The sequence below is a fragment of the Parasteatoda tepidariorum genome, chromosome 1, assembly GCF_043381705.1.
Source record: "Parasteatoda tepidariorum isolate YZ-2023 chromosome 1, CAS_Ptep_4.0, whole genome shotgun sequence".
Lineage (NCBI taxonomy): Eukaryota > Metazoa > Arthropoda > Arachnida > Araneae > Theridiidae > Parasteatoda > Parasteatoda tepidariorum.
In genome coordinates this window covers 49,817,275-49,839,536 of record NC_092204.1, presented here as the reverse complement: position 1 = coordinate 49,839,536, position 22,262 = coordinate 49,817,275, and the positions used below count along the sequence as shown (strand labels likewise).

General features: G+C 28.0%; 1 protein-coding gene across 5 annotated transcripts in view; it reads left to right on the top strand.

Annotated features, from left to right (window-relative positions):
* The window catches only part of LOC107438735 (atos homolog protein A), a 104,030-nt gene that overhangs the window by 62,352 nt on the left and 19,416 nt on the right, over nt 1-22,262 (top strand). The window lies entirely within an intron of this gene.

Below are 22,262 nucleotides of genomic sequence, written 5' to 3'. Positions count from 1 at the left end.
TTACTAACTTCATTCATTTCTGAGCTACTATTTTTTTACGCTTCTTTCCTTTTCGTTTCATGTATATCTTGGGATTGAAGATGCAACCACTGTTCAATTTTCAAACGTTTACATTAGAATTGCATTTATAAACGTGTTAAAAAGGAATTTTTAACACGTTTATAAATACAATTCAATACTAATATAGAACTAACTATAGAATATTTACTAACTTCATTCATTTCTGAGCTACTATTTTTTTACGCTTCTTTCCTTTTCGTTTCATGTATATCTTGGGATTGAAGATGCAACCACTGTTCAATTTTCAAACGTTTACATTAGAATTGCATTTATAAACGTGTTAAAAAGGAATTTTTAACACGTTTATAAATACAATTCAATACTAATATAGAACTAACTATAGAATATTTACTAACTTCATTCATTTCTGAGCTACTATTTTTTTACGCTTCTTTCCTTTTCGTTTCATGTATATCTTGGGATTGAAGATGCAACCACTGTTCAATTTTCAAACGTTTACATTAGAATTGCATTTATAAACGTGTTAANTTCCTCGACGATTCGACCCTTATGACATGGTGCATTATCCTGTTGGTAAACACCATCCCCCGCAGGAAAAACTGTTCCCATGAATGGGTGAACCTGGTCTGCAAGTATGTTCAAGTAGCTTACTCGTACAGACGTCAGGGATTGTTCTATGAGGATTATGGGTCCTAATGTGCCCAATGAAACATTGTTCCTGGGCGAGAAACCATGAAAACCTGAGCGAGTCCATTGTTATAGATGGAGGGTGGTTATAATGTAATGGCTCTTCGGTGTAAATAGATTAAATTGTATTCAAAATATTTGTGTGAGGCTCTTATTTAGAGCGCTTTTTTTGGCGATCTCTGAAAGACATCTACAACTATCAATGATTAATTTTGTGAGATGAAAGTTTGTAAATTAGAAAAAAGTTATTTTTTAGAAAAAACTAAGCATCTCAAACAGTCAAACCTCTTCTTATTTTTTTTAAAAAACATAATTATTTATTTATTTAAAAATAGTAGTTCTATCAGTCATAATTGGAAATTTCGTTTTTACACACAATTATATCAGTAACGATAAATTTTATTGACGCTTTAGTTTATTCATCGATCTGGTTTTCATGAAACCAACACAAATTGCATCTCCACACCAAGAAAATGACCCTGACTGAAATTAAAATCTTGTACCTTTTATAACGTTTTGAAGTCGTTGGAGGTAACCCCTAAGAGGGGTAAGAACGATCAACCTCCATTAAATATCATTTTACCGTGTTAACTCCTGAGAGGTTTCACTGTATATTTATTCTTTTTATTGTAAAAATTAATCAAAAATTCGAAAATTTTGAGGTTCAAAAATTAGAATCCATCAAATGACGTTTCACTTATTTAATAAAATATGCATCATTTTAAGTGATAATTATACATGTTTTTTCACGTGGTTTTGTGCAAAGTTAACGCCCTATTTGATTAGCACTAACTATTCAGCATGTTTTAAATCTTGTCTTTGAATGGTTAAGATTAAATGATATTGCGTGAAACTATGTAATAACTAACTAGATCAAAAGAAATCGAGATATTTCAATATATATCGGGACCGAGCTAATCTTTTTAGATTAGTATTTGGTATTGTGCTTGTAATATAATTTTTATTACAGAATGAGATTCAACTCTCTTCGTTACATTATCTCTGTTTGTAGTACTACGTCAAAATAATGGTAATAAAATAAAGGCCTTTTTTTACACACTATGCATCTGAACCGAGCTTTACCCTTTACATTCTTTTCTGTTATACTTACCTTATTATTTTTATTACAAAATGAGTTCTGACACAACTTTTAATTTAATCAAAGAATAAAACTTATTTACAAATTCAAAGAAAAAGACAAAATAAGTAAGTAACATTTATTCTAACTTTTAATTCTAATATCCAAAGTTTACATCTCTAAATCAAATTTAATCAGATTTTTTTTCTCTCGTTGAACATCTGGTCCGAGTTTTATCCGTAAAATCATCTTTTTAAGCTCGCTTTATTATTTTTTTTAATTACAAAATGTATGCAGAATCGACTGGTTTAATTGCATTCGTCCGATTTTCATAGCATTTTCTTTAGCGTGGATAAACAAATGGGAAAAAAAGAAGCATTATTTGAATTAACCTCTGTGCTGTCAGACCACAACTTGTTAGCAAGAACTAGAACTCTCTAAAATAATTTAAAAGTGATATTCATCATTGTTATGAAATCACTATCATAAGTACAATACAAGATAACTAACATAACAAAGAGCATAGAATTAATTATATGGGCGAAGCATTTATTTAAAGAAAGATATCATTTGAAGGTAAAAGTAAATTTGTACAGCTTATTGAAAATGAGGTCATCTGTCATCTGAAGTTACATCACACAAATGTTACTTGCTTAAGAAAAGTACTGTAATAAATGAGGATTCCAGGGGGGGGGGAGATAACCTTCACGGCTCTAAGGGCCGTAACAGCCGTTCTCTCCCTATCGATCCTTCAATAGCTTGACGCAAGAGAGGACTCCAAAGGGGGATTCTACGTCATCGTGGAACCGTCAAGGTGTTTTCTTCCGCACTGGTTTTCGAAAATGAACCAACCTTCTGTTTCGATCTCTCTGTGTGAAGGAACCAACTGTGTGAATGTCGAAATTCTGAAGTGGTTTAATTATTATGATCGAAAAAGATGCGTTATGTTTTATATTTTTGTTGAATCAAAGTACTAATTAACATCAAAATGTTTTTTTTTCATCCAGATTTTTTTTAAATGTTTCGATGTTTTGAAAGAATGCTATTAAAAGTTACTTTTGATAACAGATGGGAGGTGTATGCACCATGTTGCAATTATGTGTGACCTGTGCAACACATTTGAAGAGACCGTCTTATTTTTGTTCCTCCATTATTACTATGTTTTTGACCCCCACTCTTCCTCTTTGTCACAATGTGTCACACTTTACCTTACCCCCTTGTCGAACCGGGCTGGCTCAGAAGCCTCCCTGTGGGGTGTCCCTGGTTCGAACCTCAGCAGTGGCTGATTGATACGAAAACTTCTTCCGGCTTGCATCGACCACAGTGCTGTCTTATAATATCCTCAGTGGTAGTAAGCTCATGGGATAGAATCCCCTTGCCGTCGGGCTTACCTTGGAAGCCCGACGGGCTTTTTATAACAATGATATAAAATTTTAAATGTTTTTATAATAACCTAAATGTGTTATGTCAAACTCTTTGTCCCCCCTTTCTTTATGATTTGCTTTTTTTTTGCTTAGGGGAAGAGAGAGTAATTGCCAAAAATATGCTTTCTTACAATTTAAACGGCCCATTTCCATTACAAAACCACCATCGATGCAACTCGTTTTTATTGAACACAAGTAGTATTAATTCTTCAAGCTTTGATCGTGAATTTCTACTGAAAACCGCTCTGGATACAAATTATTTTCATTGGACACAAAAAATGCCATTTCTGTATCCTTTGATCACAAATGCCTTTAAAACCGTTTAAGGGTGGGCCTCATCTTTATGACCACAAATTGAACCATTTCAGAAACCTTTAATATCGAATATCTATTGAAAACCGTTTGGTATATGCAACCCATTTTCATTGCACACAAATAGTTCCGTTTCTGAAAGCTTTGATCGCTAATTTCTACTAATTCAGAATGCAATTCTCTATATCTATTTAAAGCTGTGAATTCTATGAAGGAAAATGCTGTTTTCGTACAGTTAACCTAATTGAACTTGCTCAAGTTTTGCTTCTCGCTGTATCAGTTCGAATAATGTGACTCCAAATTATTTTAACGAAAATTGGAATTAAGATATGACTTCCCGGATATTATCAAATAATGGATTTAGATGTCGTTAAATGAATAATCCGGCGCTCAGCAGACAGCTGCAGTCATTTAGCAAAGGCACCAGGCTAAATGGTTTTGTTTCCACTATCTTTTAATCAGTCCAACACATTTTAGGCTTATTGGCTGTGAGCCTACATCCCTTTAAGTTTATCAAAAGAATTTTGTTCATTGCTTAATTATACCAACGAAATTTTGAGATAAAAATTTTTCATATAGATTTTTGTGTGTATTATACATGAAATAATTGTGGTAAGAAGACATAAAAATATAAAGAAAAAAAATTTCTTAAAAAACTACAGTTATTTTTATTTTAGCTGTAAAATATAAAATCCACGAAATCTATAAAGTAGTTCTGAATCTATTGTTCCTAGACATGTACAGGAAACATTCATGCAGAATTTCTAGTTCTTTGAACTAAAATATTTTGAGGAATGATGGAAAATAACCAAAAAATTCTTTTTGTGAAAAAGGACAAAAAGGATACAGTTATCAATTTAATAACTAATATCGATGTTTTTTTTTAAATAATTATTGTCAATTTTATCCTATTTGGTGTAGAAACAAAACTTAAACGGTTTTTTAAAGGGAAAAGTCCATAGTTTTGTTTTATATAAAAAGAACAAAAAAATATTTTCGCCAAAATTGGCTTAAAAAAGAGAGTCCAGTACCTTAACCTGTTTTATTGTAGGCAGTTTGCAATAAACTCAAGAATAATAAGGCTTAAAATAGCTTTATTAATGGCTTATAGTAGCGAGCCTAAGCAAGTTGAGACTGATTGAGAAATTCTTAAGTAGCCTCAAGGTACATTGGTTGATCGTATTAAGCCTAAAAAAAATGAGGCAGATTAGAAAATACCGAAGACTTTGAAAAGCGCACTGTTAAAAATTCCGGATACATTGGCAAAAAGCCGGCTTTTTCAATTAGCGGCTGATATAGATGTCTTGTGTTGTACTAATTTATTTCAACAAAATAAATTGTTAGAGAAGCTTGCATGTCAAAGGATTTTATTTATTTAATTAGTTCGAATTGAATGATTGAATTCTCTATTATTTTCTTCCAATAATGAAAGTCTTGTGCTCTTTCTCCTGTAGTTGAGATCGAATGTATGAAAATAAGACATTTTTTCTTCTTATTATTTTTATGTACTTTTTCTTTTTTCTCCTGTAGATGAGATCGAATTTATGAAAATAAAAGACAGTTATTTTCCCCCCTATTCTTATGTATTCTTTCTTTTTTTAGCATATCTCCTTTTTAAATAATAACAACAACTATAGTAATAATAATAAAAACGTCAGTTGCATAACTACATTTCGTTTCTTAATTTTCATTCACCCTGCTATAATGCCCCTATTATCTCCCTTGGTTCTGTGATTTTTTTACTTTTCAAAACTACACTACCACAACTGGTTTTCAAACAATGACCTTTTCTATTACTAGCTGTGCTGTATTTTCCTACAAGTTTCACTTATAATTGTAGTTTTTCGAAACAGGTGTATCATTATATGTTATTTGTTCCCAGTTAATGAAAGTATTGATTGTCTTGACGCACTATAAGTGTTTCTTTAAGATTTTTTTTTTAACCTTTTAGATTTGTTAAAAAAAATAAAGAAGTGAAACTATTCTGAAAAAAATATGAGAATATTCATATATACATATATCTAAAGTTGTTTGGATTATTTGAATTAGATTTTGAGCATCTTCATTTAAAAATTCTTACGTTTATTAAATTTTTTTAAATTTTATTGTTTCAAAATTACTTTGACAAAATTTAAAACCAAATATTTTTTATCAAAATATCGCGAAATCATTTTGGAAAATTTTATGCTTCGTTTATCACTAAAGTTATTTGGAAACCAAAAATGGTCATTCCAACAGGATTTGCTATAGCTAATGGCTAGTTTTATGGGCACTTAATAAAGGTGCGAGGCACATTTTCTGACATCTCGCTGGACAAAAATGGCCACCTTAGTGGAATTTTTTGTTGTAGTTCATTTTGCAGACAAGGGTTTGTTTAAAAACTCAGAAAACTTTGACAGCTCTTAACTTTTTGTGCAAGAATTAGACAAATTTTCAATGGGTGAACTGCAGTGCAGAGCTAAACATTTTGTAACATGTTTACATCTTTGCATTTGGATCAAAGGTGGACAAATTTGAAAATATAACACAGGGAGTGATGTTTTTCATGTTATTTGAAGATTAGTTTGTGATATATTACCAAGCATTAAAATAAACGTTATGCGTGGCCAACTTATTTCTTGTCACCCTGTAAATTATTCAGTCAGTTGGATTCTTAGTAATGCTCGCGAAATGATGGATCCTTAATTTTAATTACTTTAAATTTCTTCCCCAGTGAAAGTATTTTGATATCTCTCCCGACATTTTCACCATTCATTCTCAGAAATAAGGAAAGCTAGATCCTACAAATCATAATGAGTGACAAGTGACGTTAGAATCAAGAGTTTTCTACTGAAAACTGAACTGTTGCCAGTCCGTTTTCCAAAATTACGCGTGATGGAATTCTCCGTTTTTCATCCTAAGTTAGATTGTAGATAATGTTTTGAAGGAAGTCGTTCATCTCTCGTTTCTCAGATTACGTACTTCTCTCCGGTGAACGATTTGGCCTGGTATTAAATCATATTTCCGTTCTATGGACTCAATTCCGATGGACAATAAATTTACACCCGAGCATTCAGTGAACGTAGAGACTTATCTGGAAGTAGTATAAAAATATATATCAACCTTTTGGTATTTGAATAAAAATTGCTGAATATGTTTACAAAATCGAGCTCTTAAATATTGAAAATGAATTTTACTCCTCAAACACACTGTGGTGTCTTCCGGGAAGTAATATTTGCGTTTTTGAACACTATTGTATTATTGTTTTTTGTTTCAGTATCAGATTTTTTTAAAGATATTTGATTTATTCTTTGCTCTTTATTTCTGTGTGAATAATTCCTCTCCGTGGTTCTCGAACCCAAGGCACCCTGATAATGATCTTTTCCCTTTTATTTTGTTTTTCGATTTTATTTGTTTTTGTATAACTACCCATGTACTAGTTTCGAATTCAAAATCACTACGTCTCTTTTTCCTCGTTATCTTGTGTGCACTATGTTGTTAGAACATTTGGAGCAGTATAACTTCTCCCTTCTCTTGTGTTATAAAACATTACATTCCAATTAAATTGTTATTTATTTTTATGCTTTTAATTGCTATTCATTCGTATGCTTTCTGTTTTTATCTGGCATTTATTCCGATATCTTTTTAAGGAATGGCGAATAGAAAACTACGAAATACCCAATCGATTGTATTAAATCTGTTACCTGCTAATATTAAAATATAGGAAGGCTTCTGATCCTTAATTTCTATTTAAGAATATATTATCACTACCATCAAATTTTAGATTCTTTTTCTTTTCTCCATCTTTGTAGAATTCTTTCTTATGATTTAACGTCGAAATAGTGAAGACCTGAAATAATTTTTGCTCTTTTTATTATTTAAAAACTTATTATAAAATCGAAAATAAACGGATTTTCAATTAGACCTTAGCGTCAGTGCTGAGCCATACCTTTAATTTCGAGAAAAATCTAATTCAATTTATTAAGCACATTAAATAGTTGCCCGAAACATACTTATTGTTGAAGCTCATAGGAATTTCAGAAAAGTTTATTCTGTAAAACATGCCTTAAAAGTAGCCGTATCTAAAAGAGAGTTCAAGCAAGAGCATGATCAGTGCATAAAGTAAGATTTAAGTAGTAAAAGTTGTTCAACATATTAGTCCCTTTTTACACAACATTTTTTAAAAGCGCGGAATTTTTCTCAAACAAAGAAGACTGAGGCTAAAAATATGCGAAATCTGCGCAGAAATTGTCCGAAATCAATGAAAAGGGAAAATTATCATAGAAGTGTTTAAATTACAGGCTGAACTAGATCACTTAACTTTATAAGTGTTTTTTCTGATTGTAAATGATAAAGAATTCTTTTTAATTCTCTTTAGTTGCTATTCGCAACTAATTGATCAATTGATGCATAGTTGAAGATAAGTTGCACGCAGAATTGAAGATAAATTTCACGAAACGTATGAAAGTACGGAAATTATTCGATATCCAAAGGAAACAAAATAATATTTAATGCAATCTTCAACGAAATTATAATGAATAAAATATACAAACGAAATTTATCGGTGTTCGCAATAATATGGTATTTAATAATTCGTTATCTATAATACTTGCGATATTATCGTTTTACATGTTCATCATATTTGATATTTATCGTAGTCGATAGTGATTGTAATATCACTGTCAATAATATTTGTCAGACAGGATATTCACGATATCCATTTTTTATTTCGATAAAAATATGAAAAGTGTGTATTTGAGATGATCAAATTCATAAATACACATAACTAAAATATTAAAACAACTATCAGTTGTCTTAGTGTAATATAAATCTCGTTAAAAAAATAACCTTATTACGTATTCCTAACCTTATTACGTATTCCTCTCTTGTCGAAATGGAAAGATAGTTTAACTGTTTAATAAGTACAAGTTGAGACTACTTAGGTTTATTTCTATAATTTTTACGAGTTTTCCTTCTAACATTTCGATTCCAAAACACTTCAATGTCTGAATCCCTTTTTTTATCATTTGATAATTTTTCCATGAACATTTTTTCCTCAATAAATACTTTTTTTTTTAAAGTTAAAGTATCTCAAAGCATTTGTCTTACCTCGTAAATAGTTTCCTTACTTCCTTTATCAGAAGTTTATGGAAATAAGCGTATATATTCTTTTATATAAATGAAATCGTCCACGGAAGAATAGCATTTTGCAAAGATGTGCCGTACATTCCAACTAATGCATTTTCATTACCCAGAATATTAAACAGTTTTAGATACGGATAAAACTGAGCGTTCGTTTAATTTTTATCACTTTATACTCAAAATGAATAGATTTTGCTATTGTATTGTATCTTTAAATATTTTTTTAATGTTTTGTATTTATTATTACTATTTTTTTAATGGATATTTTGGGCTTTTTGATACAAGTTCATATGTTTTTAAAATCTCTAATATTTAAGTTTAAATAATAGAAAATCTATTGTGTACAAAAAGTTTTATTAGTGATTACATTTTTGCATAACATACCATTAATTACGATTTATATTTTATTGCGTGCATTTCTAAAATATTGAATGAATTGTTAGAAAATCTATCGTATTTTAAAATTTGGTGTTTACAGTTATTGTTTTTCAATAAATAAAAACGCACTAGTTCTGCAATCTTTAATGCTTTATTTTAATGGTAGAAAATCTATTGCATTTTTGAATTTCATTTATCAATTATGATTTATTATTATTTTTTTTGTATAAAAATTCATGCGTTTCTAAATCTTAAATGTTTTGATTTACTAGAGGCTTAATTTTGAAAATGAAATATGAAAAAAAAAAACAATGTTACATTTAATATCATATCAAAACACTTAAAAAGCAGTTTTGTAGTATTACTAAAATAGCGTTATTATTTTGGTCGTTAAATTTTATGTAATATAATACGCCTATTTTTATAGATTTATAAACCTTGATAGTTTGAACAGTTTTAATAGGGATTATTGCAGGAAAGTACAATTATCAATAAATCAAATATTTCATTTTGCTTTCACAGTGCTAATTCGTAATTAAAACTCATTTAATTATCTTCTTTGTGCGGAATTTCATATCGGATATGCAATTTTTATTTCAAAAATGATTTTTACTTTTTTTTTCTTTGAGTTCTTTGTTTCCTGCATTCACGTATTAGAAATCCATAAGTAATGTTAATCTATAATAAATGTTAATGTGAGGAAATTATGTAAAAAGCACCATTCACAGTTTAATTGCCCTAAATTATTTTCACTAAAAATTGTTTTGATATGCCTTATTTTGTAAGACAACAAATATTTAAAGTTTGAAACTCTAAAATGATCCCAAAAAATCGTCCACATGAAATTTTTCTCTCGAAAAATTGTATTCTATTTCTCATTTTAATTGAAGCATTATTGTGGAATGAAGCATGGCTTATCGAGAATTTCATTTGGGCTACGAATTATTCCAGCGTATTATATGTTGTCCTAAATTTTAAAGCTTATGTAATCAGTTTTGTTATTGAAATTATCATAGAAGAATTTTTTCTGCACTTTAGGGGACAATAATTTTAAAGTAGTCCGTCATACAAAAGCATTATGCTCTGTCATGCATGTATGCATATTTATACAGTTTAATGAATACTTTTTATTAAATTAATTCTGGAATTAAAACTTATGAAGCAAGAAAAAATGTTATCATAGCTAATGTTATCAAAGCTAATTATCATTTCTTTAGAGAAAAAATTATTGTAATTACTAACGATAACTTTAAATCTGTTTGCAAGACAAAAACATTTTTTTTGTCATACATACAGGAAATATTCATTTAGTAGAGTGAATCATTTTTATTAATTTAATATCAAAAACTTTATGAAAAAATAATTAATGTTATCATTCAGTGTTAATTAAAATGATGTTATCATTCAATGTTCATTAAAATGTCATTCAATGTTAATTAAAATAATGTTATCATAGCTAATGTTATCAAAACGGATGATAATTTTTTTTTTATAAATGCTAGCTGAGTTTTCTTGTATTTAAGAAATCATACTTTTAAATCCGTTTGCCATATAAAAGCATTTGTCATACATACATAAAATATTTATTTAGTCGAATGAATTATTTGTATTAATTTAATGCCAAAATTATAGCTTTACGATTGAAGAACAGTTTAAAAAATGTTTATTGAAACATTTTTAAATTATAAAAGGCACGGTATTACTACTTATATTCAACTAAATGCAATCTTTCTCATTCACTCTCTCTTAAAAGAAAGACAGCAAAAGAAGAAAAAAGAACATAATTTATTCCGAATTTAAGTCGATGACAGAATGAAAGGTGGTTTGAAAAAAATAACCTTTATGTAGTGTGCGTCTCGGTCACTGAACCATTCAAAATCGAGTGAAGGAAAAAAGAAAAAAAAAAAAGCAAATAAAGAAAAATCATTGGACTCTTTAAATCCAAATTACTGACTGGTCATTCCATATTTATGAAGCAGAGTAACTGAGAATGATACTGCCTGCTTATGATTTCATGGAACTATGTTTGGTGACACGCGAAAGGGTTATTTACTTCAATGTTAATGAACCAATAGAAGTTGAAGTTACTTTTGAAGAATAGTGTGTGTATTAACAGTTTATTTAAGTAACTTTTTCATTAAGCGTTTGCTATTTTTCGTGATTCCACATCACGATCAATCATAAGGGCGTATCGCGAAAAGCTTTTTTTTTCTTTCCGAAATTCACAATTTTAAGCCCCCAAAAAGAAATGTCACTGTAGTCAGACATTTACCATTTTTTTTGGAATAATTATATTGTACAATATTTAGGCTTAGAATTCCAATTTTCTTTCTTTGGATCAGAAACATAAATTTTAAAACTTTTTTGAAAGATTAACATAAAATAAATTTTAGTTTTTAGGTTAAAAAGAAGTTAAAAATTTATCATGAAAATAATATTTGTGTGAAATTAATTTTGTTGGTTTACCGATATCTACTTGAAAAACCTTATCTAACACGTAATTTACATAATAACTTACCCTTAAGAGAGGATTGAAAATGGGATACCTGCAAGTGACGTAGTGTGGGTATCTCTATCCTGATTGGTTGTTGAAACGTAGCATTTGCTTACGTTATTAACTGTTCTTTTCATTCGATAAGCTAAGACCGTCGAGTATCAATTTTCTTTAGTGACACATTCTATTTTCTTTCACAAAGAATTATTATTTTTTTTTTTTGGTAAGTAAAATTGATAACTTTTAATACTTAANTTAAGTCTAGTTTTGAATTGATAACTTTTAATACTTAATACGGTTGACACTTATTCAAGACCGAGCTACAGACAGCAGCAAATATTTTATGAGAGTGGTTAATAATTTTTATATAGTTATACAATTTTGACTCTATAATATTTTAGCTAAGTGGGAAAAAATTAGTTTTTCCTTCTGCTGTTTCCGTGAATTATCTTTTATTTCAACAGTGAATAAAAGTAAAGCATGAAACAAGACATGTGATTTTATGGGATCCTATCAGTTGCACTTCCTCTTGGACAGCGGTTCCCTAGGGTTCCGTTGTAAGGTCACAGGGGTTCCGAGAGTTATGACATTATCAGTTACAAAAGCCTGTCATAAAATTTTTAATTAATTAATTTATTCTTTAGTTGTTTAATATTGATCTGATAACTATTTTCAAGGTTTACTTTCGTCATTTTTCATTTTTATTTAAAAGGAAATCGCATTTCAACTCATTGATTATCAGTTTATACATATAATAAAATCAAATTATGAACTTGACTAGATTAACGTTTAGCGTAGATGACCATTTTAGGCATGTAAACTCAACTGTCTTAATATTAAACCCAATTTTAAGACTAGTAATGTTAAAACTATACTATGAAAAAAATTCATTCATTAAATATGTTCAAAATAATTAACTCTTTTTTAATTTATTAAACATTTTTTAAAATAAATAATAGTTTTTAGTTGATTAATATTTTCCACAGTTGCTAATGTAATTTCTTGTCTCGAGGCTCCGTTAAAAGAAGATCGATCATTCCGCGTTCCGTAGCCGAAACAAATCAAACAAATTGGGAACCGTTAGCTACTCTAGAATATAGGTTTAAAAAAATTTATATCTGTTTTCGTATTTTAGAATTTTTAAATAAGATTTTTTTTTTGTGCATTTGTGTCCTCTAAACTGTCTTAGTTTTCATTTTAATTCAAAAGCTATAAATTGTTTTTCAAGAAAATTTTTAAACGGAATAAAAATTCAAACCATGTTTACAAAAAAGCCTTTTCTTTCAAATGAAAACGGAACTCTTTTTCTGTCCCTTCTATCCTTGATTCGCAATACAATATGCTCTCAGTAATAATAATAATAATAATAATTTACACTATGACGTATACACTATTCATTATTTTCAGTATAATAGAGTGCGTCTTGGGCAATTTAGCTGGATATGCATTTCACGCTATTATTATTTAAAGAAATCCTTTTTTTCATGAAGTAAATTTAATTTCACAATGGTCATGGATAGTAATTCAATGTTGGCAGCTGCGGGCATCATCCTATATTGTCCTTTCCTGCCTAAGGTCAGCACGAAAAATGAAACGTGACACTTCATTTTCCGTCTTTTCATATTACGTATTATGTACACGTATTTTAAGGTTTTCTATTTTTAAAAACGCACTACAAAAAGAATTAATTAAAAAATAGTTTAATTTTCTTATCTTATAAATGCTGCAATTTTTACTTGAGAGAACGATGAAACGGAGTGCCCATCCCAGAGTGGGCAGGTCTCCTTCCCTATAAAAGCTTAAATATCCCTTTCCAGGAAACAACAAAAATACATATCTCTGTACTTAAAAATCTGATGAAAATGATGACTGCTCCGTGCATTCTCATTGGACAAAAAGATCACATGGTGTAATCACGTTTTCTCATAAGATCCAAGTTTCTTTGGCTGTCATCAGCAGAAAATTAATAGAAACTTAAAAGCAAAAGCTATTGTTTACCTGTAAAATATTTCGGAACTTTTCGTTTAGCCTGGTGCAAGTTAATTCAATTAATTTTATTTTATTTATTTAGTAAGGATTTTCATTTTGTGTCAGAAAAACATATTTGCTGTGATCTAACCGAATAGTACCAATGTGCTTTTTTATCCTTCATTTAAAGGTATAAGCCTGCAATAAACACATATTTCTCATTCTTTTTTAGTATTCTCTGCTATTATTACGTTTTCTAACTTTGATTATTATTTTAAATTCATGGCTTTCTATATGAAGTAATTCTCTGACATCTTTAGGCACAAAAATTTTATGAACAATTTAAATTGGAATCTAAACCTAGTGAACTTTGTGTTATCATACAATATTGATACCCATTCATACAATATTGAAAAACATTATTTAGAAATTAACTTATCGCAGTATTTTTAAAGAATTTCTCTCGCGATGACAGTTCAAATATGTTGGCTCTGGTGGAGAAAAATTATGAGATATTCTGTAAGTTACTTTAATCGTTTTTAAGACATTTTAGCGGCCATTCTATTGTTTCCTAATTCTATGGAAATCGAGTAGGTAGTAGTAGTAACTTGTCAAAGTTGCTGTGTAAAAAGATTACCGATTACGTTTATTGAAAGCAAAATTAAACGAAATAAAAATTCTTGCGCTTGATTAATTATGCTTATTAATTATAATTATTAATGCTTGTGTATTTTCATGAAATTTTTGAATAAATTTTTTTTAATAAATCGCATGAAAATTTTGCTCAAATGACGTATTTTGTTTATCTCTACAAATTTAGAAATGAAAACGATTAAAAAATTAAAATAATTTGAGCTCCAAAGAATCAACTCATTGCTTGTTATCATTATGAAACGCGTATTGTTTTTCATATGTTTACTTTTTTGCGCTATTGGTTGTTTTGTGCTGTGACAAAAAAAAAGAAGAAAAATGTGGTTTCATTGCACCATTGTTAATAGAATTGTCGTTCGTTTGTTCTTTCGATTCGCTCATAAATCACGCATTGAATTGGTAAAGAAATCAGTTCTATTTAGTCATTGGCATAATTTATTGTTTCTTTTTTGGCTGAATTTTTGTTTTGTCGAAAAATACTTTTGACTGGTAGTATTGATTATCTTAACGTGACTTGTTTTCTTTGAAGAGTGCACATTTCTTTCTTAGAATTTTCGAAAATAACTATTACTGTAAGATTGTATTGAATGATGATGATTCTCTAAAGTTGATTAATAAATATTAGCGTTTATACTGAAATTTTTAAAAACAAAAATAACTTAATAGAGAGCGACGAAAACAGTTCCCTATTTGAATTGTTATAATTCTCGTCAGAGAGTAAAATTATTTCTTATTTATTTCGTCGTATTGAGTTCTTCTATCTGTATCCCTTGGATTATTATTTCTTTCTTCAAATACTGATGATAATTTTTTAAATCTAGGCAATCATGTATTTTGTTATGATTAACATATTAGTGAATTGTCCGTACACAAAGTTATAATAATTATATATTTTGAAAACAAAATATTCCGTGTTTTGTGGAAAATATGAACGTTTCAGGAAAGAAACAAGCAATAATGAATGATAAGCAATTGCTGGTTTGATGATAAGCAATTAAAGTAATGATAAGCAATTACGGTATAAACAAGCATTAAATAACTAAAAAAAATGCATGTATATTTGATTTCATTCGTTTTAAAATTTTATTTATTATTTATCACTTGAATAAAAAATTTAAAAATAGGCCAAGTAATTGCAATGGCTATTGTTATTTTTCTAATTATTTTACTCCTAGTTTCTATTGTTTAGTTTTCTCGTAAATTATTCTTTAAGTCTAGTTTTGAATTGAAAATAGTTGTGATAATTGATAAATATCTTTTAAAGTGTCTTAAAATTTCATTTCATTTAAAAATAAAACCTTAATTTGTGCTTGCAGATATATTGCATTGATTTAAAATTCTCTATTGTTAGAATTAAGTGTTTACGTATGAATCATATTGGAATAAAATGAAATATAAATAAAAAAGAAGGTAGATCACGTGGCATTGGCGGAATAAAGTATAGGTTAGTCAACAATGCAGAATTCATGGCCTTGAATTTAATACAGTCTTTTTTTTATCAGTAGGGTAAAAAAGAATGTTATTTAAGAATACTTTGCCCTCACCCACCAAATTTTACCCAAATTGGCCTCACTGTAACTATAGCAGTGCCTAGGCAAGTTACAATGGCTTTCTTTTTATGTATATTTAGCTGAATTACGCATGAAATGAATATGGTGTTATTTTTACCAATTGTCAATTAAAAATTACGTTAGTCACAAAATTAATGTGGCGTAACGAATACATTTTTAAACATTGACGCATCAGCATGGTTAGCACATTTAAAATCTCCATCCAATATTGTAATGTGAAATTTTTTGAAAAGAAAAAATAACTCTCGTTTTTATTATGATAATTAAATAATTGTGACCGAAAAATTTTCCGATTTTAATCAGCCTATGTCTGATTTCAAAATTTGATCGTCTATGACATAGACTGGTTTTACATACCATAGCCTGTCAAAATATTATAGGAGTTATTTTTTTTTTCCTATTTATTTTAACGTGAAAAAAACCTCTTTAAATTCGGTATACACTTGATCAGAAAATGTTTTTCTTTTTATCAGTACAATAGCCTGACTATTTTTTCCGTTACAGCTATATAACGAATAAAAAATGCGTACTATTTGGTTCTTTTTTTTCTCATTCATTAATTAATACCTTTTTAAATTTTAACGAATTCAACCGGTCTGTTGAAATTGTATTTGTCATATGATATGATAATTGTTTTAATGATTTCATTTTCCATCACCGAAATATACGGTGCAAATTATTTATTTATCTGTGTTAGTTAATTTATTATTTTAAAGAAGGAAATTGTTTTAACGTAAGTCTCTATTTGATCTCTAAAATAGAAAAGGTACGTCACATTTTGCCCTTATTGAATTGCAAGTAACGTTTTTCAAAGCAAATAATTAATGATCTCCAAGTGGTAATTAAATTTTAAAATAGCAAATACAGATTTTTTTTAAAATAGCAAATATTGTCACATTCGTTTTTATAAACAATTGATCTATTTGTATTATTTGTTTTAAAAAAATTAAATTTCTATTTCGCGAAGTTGGATTTTTTTTATCTCGCTTTTAACAGCTTTTAAACGATTAAATATAAATTAAAAATATTCTAAAATTAAAGGCGTATTTTATTCAGTATGCTGTCATTTTAATAAAATATTTAAATAAAACATACAAGCAACTGAAACTAAGTCACAGAAATAGACGAGCTGTTAAAAGTGTTTTAAATTTTAATGTGAATGGAGTTAAACTTTAAATAGTTAATCGAGCCTGCCGCAGCACACAGTGCTGCTTTAGTTAAAGTGTCTTTAATCAACTAAATTTAAATATAGTTAAAAGTATTTAAAGGAAAACATATATTTGTAGTACTTATTAGGGGAGCAGAGCAAAAATATAATTCAGACATGAGATTTAACATTTGATTTTTTATTTAAATACGTAATAACCTAGCATGAAATATCTTTTCAAATTTAGTATTTAATTTAAAAAAATTCTTTATTCGCTTCTGGGGTTTAATTTTTAGTCAGTAAATTGCTAATTTTTGTAAATAGTGGTGATAAAATATAAATTTGGTCGATTTATTCGTCACGTAATTCGGAAACTTAATTTGCACTTTTTCCCTTTTGGTTGATGACTCATTTTCTGAGTTTAGTAGTAGTTGCATGCTATCAAAAGAAATATATGAGAAGATGTTCTACCATAAAAAACGTTCTTTGACAGAATAGGGTGGTCAGAATGAATGTTTTGCTTTCTTGCTTTTATTCTTTAGAGCGCTAAATGATTTTTACATCCAGTTAGAGAAAGGAAAGAAGAAAAAAAAAAGTATTGTATATTTGAAAACTTTCCTTTTAAAAGTTGTTTGGCAAGAATGAGAAGACCTAAGGTTCAGAAGGTGAAACTGAAAAATCTAATTAAGAAAAAATTTATGGTCTTTTTAAAAAAAAAAATAAAATCAAGAATCTATAATACACTTGACTTTTAAGAACTCTGGTTTAATCCTTTCTTTTAAAAATAAATAAAAAAGTTTGATGCTAAAATTAAAAAAAAAATTTTTTTTGATAAAAAAATGTGCTGTTTATTCTTGGGAGCCATTATGAAATTATCATAGCTGCTAATTTAGTTCTTATGCAAGCAATTTTTTTCTCACCAATATTTTAATCAATTCCTTTATGAGGTAAAACTACTATAATATTTAAAATCTTTAAAACAAGAAATGCTTTTTTTGCACCAAAACTATATTTTAATAAGTTTTAATTGTAAATAAATTGAAGCTTAACTGTTTTAAATTAGTGATAAACAGTTTTGGTTTGATAGTAAACAAAAAGTTTATTTTTAAAATGCATCTTTGCATTCTAATATATTTTTTGTAGGTAATATTTTTTGTGACATCTATTTAATGAACATTTGCCCATTTTTGAAAGTTTCAAATTTACTTTTATATTTTTCTTAAGCATTACAAACCATTTATTTTATTTTGTTTCATTTATTTATTTATTTTTAAAAAGGCGAAAAACGTTGTTGCATTTTGTAATGAGAAAACAACATTTAAATACGTTTATTTATTAAAATCTAATAACTACTTCTTACTTCATCTACTTGCTGCATCTTTGAAAAATAATTCTTGAAGCTAAAATTATAGGAAATATTCCTGTATTGACGTTTTTTATTAAAAAAATGTGTATTAAAATTGAGAAATCTTATTTTAAGCAATGTACAAGGGTCATTTTCAAAGTAACGAAGCATTTAGATTTTTTTTTAAAAAAAAGTAACAATAAAAAATTCGAATTATTGCTTATTAAATTTCAACTGCATTTAGAATGTCTCTTGCCCATAAAACTTAAAACATCAATGCTCTTTTTTATTTGGAACATAAAGTAAAAAATAAATCATCCCCTCTGTTAACAACGTTCAAAAGTGTTAAAATAAAAAAATAAAATCTCCTGAAGCATTAAACAATTTGCACTCCATTCAAATTTACATTTGAATTTTTATTTCAGTAATTAAAATTGCTTAAAGTCATGGGACATCAAAAGTGTTAGCATTTTAAAAATAACCATTAACTATTTCTGCAAAATGCATTGTTATTACATATATTCTTTGATTTGCCACATTTTATTTTTAAAAATTTGAAGTAAAGAAAAATAACACTTTTTTATAAGAAAAGCGAATGAATAAGAACGAATTTTTAAAAATCGTTTACAAATTTTCAATTTCGTCCTTTTTTTTTTTTTTAATAAAACAAACTATATTAAGGTACTTTTTGATGAAGTAATTATCAATAATCTTTAAATTGTTCAAAATTCGAAGGCTAATATTTGTTATATATTACGAGATGTAAAAGGAAAGTGCAGCGTCCAACAGTTTGTACACGAGATGACATTTCAAAATCAATCTTTCGCAATTCTTGAATAGTTTATATGATTTGATGGAATATTTGCACTGAGCAATAAGTAATATTTCATTACAAATACGAATTCTTTATTTTAGTTTCTTATGTTAACTCAAATAAGTGACAATTTTGTCTAAAAACAAATATGTTTATAAAAAATACAAAACTTATTAAGAATAATTTTTTTAAAGTGTAAAATTTTTTTAACTGCTAAAATTAATCAATTTTAGAGGTTCTCAATTATTTCTTCAGTTTTATTTTATTCCCTTGAAATATTAGTAAGATTACATTAATTACTGTTTTAAAAAAATATGAAACCAAACCTTGATCATAGACTTTAATTATTGTCTTCATACGTAAATTGCATACGGAGTAAAAGATTTCGACGTTTTTAAGTAGTTTAGTTAAGCGTGAAATGAATTTTTAAAAAAAAAATTATTTCATATGTTTATAATTTCAAACAAATTAAATCATATAAAATGTATAAGTTATTTCTTCATATTTTTTTTATTCATTCGAAAGATTGGTAAATCTATATTTAATTACCTATATTTTATGGAAACACTTTAGATATTTATTTTCTGTTGCACAAGATTTAAAACCTAACCTTGATCATAGACTTTTATCGTCTTCATATATAATTCTCATGTATTGTTCGGATATCAAGATCAATGCCATTTAATCTGCCCAAAACCTTGCTATTGCTATTATATTGCGTTTATATTTATATTGCTTTTCTTGCGATTGTGAAATAATTTTAGTGTTCTGTTGTGTTTCATTTTATTAATGTTAAACAATAAATAGAAATAAATTTTTGATGTTAAAAAAAAATCAACTTTATGAATCTCTGGAAGCAAGAAGTACTTGTATTATAGGTCGAAACCGATTAGTATTTAATAAGGTAATTTCGAAAGAAAAAGTTTAATTTCAAGCGTTTTTTGTTTAATTATTTTCTTTGTAAATCTCATAAATATATAAATCTCATATTCTAAATCTTATCATATTTATTTAAACTGTTTTTATTTTTTATGTGATAATTTTTTTACATCCTTGAATGGGACCGTATGAATATTACTTAAGCATGTTTTCCCCCTCCCCTTGTCAGTGAAAATAAGCAAATCCCAAAACCCCTCCCATGCTAATGTAAGAAAGTCGCAACACATGTTTTGTGCCATAACTGATGTAATCTAATTTCGAGATTAAATTAACATAAATGGTGTAACTTAGCATCAAACTAAGATTACATTTTAATTAATTTTGCAAATTTTTATGTAGAATATTCTATAGGAATCTTATGTGTTTCTCTTGACTTTCAAAACTCATTGAAGAAATTTATTTTACAACTATTTTTTCCTTCTAAATGTATTTTTTATTTAAAATTTCACAGTTTAAGTGTAATAGTTTTCTTAATTGTTTTTGTTAAATTTTTATGTGATAAAAAAGGAAAAGTAAAGAAATTTTTGAGACTTAGTGAGCATTGCTCATATCCTTTCTTCCCTTTGTCAGCAAATTTGAACGATCAAAATTGTTTGCCCTCCATTGTACAGGATTTGAGGGATACTTTCATATTATAGCAACAGGTTTCACGTGGTAGCATGTTTATGTGCCTGCTCTACATGTTTTCACACTTTGAAAAGTTCGGTACTTTAACAGCCTAAAATTTTTTTTACAATATTTCTATATATTTTATGTTTAAGTTTTTCATCACTGTAAATTATTGAATTTCTTCTCTCTTTTTTCTTGCACTCTCTCTTATTTTCATGAAAAAAAAAGGATATTATTTGTAAAAGGATAAAAAGGATCATGCTCAGACGTGTTTTCTGTATTAAGAGCTGCTTCTAATTTATTGTTATGTTATAAAAACACTTATTTTTTTAGCTACAAATATTTTTTAACCTCGCCCGAGTCTAAAGACAATAATAGACTTGATGTTGATATGAGTTTTTTAAATTTAGCTTCACATATAAATTATTTTTTAAATGAAAAAAAAAAAAAATTATAAAACCTGATTGGCAGTTAGCAACAAATATTATTTGTTAGCGTTTGTAGTATAAAACATTGTCAAATACATAACATATAGTACATATGATAATTTGTCTATGAGGATGAAAATTCTTTTCGATATTAACTGTATTTCAGAGTGCAATAGTGCTGCATACACAAGTTTATGAATTCATTATAAATTTATCAAAATCGCAATTGCTCCGTACGGTTCTGATAAAATTATTTCCCACCTTAGCAACAGCTTTCAAGTTTTTTTCCCTTCCTATGTTGAACTTAACGTATACCACCCCCTTGTCTGCCGGTATTTTCCTCTCACCCCGGGTCGTAAATATGAGGGGTGCTTACGAAATCCCCGTTTTCACGTCACCTCAACTGTATTGCTTGCTGGTGAGCCGAACTATACCGCTACATTATCCAAAGGTCCTTGGCATTTTCGAAAACATTTCTCCATGTTTGATAAACACTTCCTATGCACATATTGTGTTAAATCTAATCTGACAAACAGAGTTGAATATTTTGAAGTTTAATGTCCTCTGAATATTTCTTTTTGTAGACTTAATTAAAACTTAATGTAATGCTTTTGTAGGTTTTATATGAATGTGCGTATAAAACATTCAAATTACTTTTATGTAATTCATTGAAATTGCAGCAGCCACACAGTAAAGTTCTTCTGGAATAGCGTTAAGAAAAAACAATATCATTACATAATTAACTGAATGTAGGTGAATTCCAATTATGCCACCTCATAAGAACTAGCTTGTAAATGTTTATAAAAAATACATTTATTTTTATTTTTTTTATCAGTTGATTTCATTTTCCGAAGTAAATAATATTTGACAAAATTTATACATTGAAAAATAAAGCATTAAACTGAAATTCATTTTTACTGAAATCCATATGTAAAATATGTTTTCTGCTTTTAGAAACACTAGAGTATTCATTATTTTGTCAATTGTTTGTGCCGCATTTCGATGCATAAGTATGATATTTTTGGTAAAAGTAGTGTTTTCATTCGCCTTTTTTTATCGATGTATTGTCAACTACACTAATTTCATCTGTATTTTTTTTTTTTTAAACATTGCTGTAAAATCTGATAAAGAAATTATGACCACAGTGCACATATAAATGTTGAAAGTTACAGAAAAAAATGAAATTGGTTTGATTATTATTCCAGTTGTGGATTTATAGAGAACTTTTACGGGAATAATTTGTTTACTAATCAGTCATCATTAAATTACTCTGAA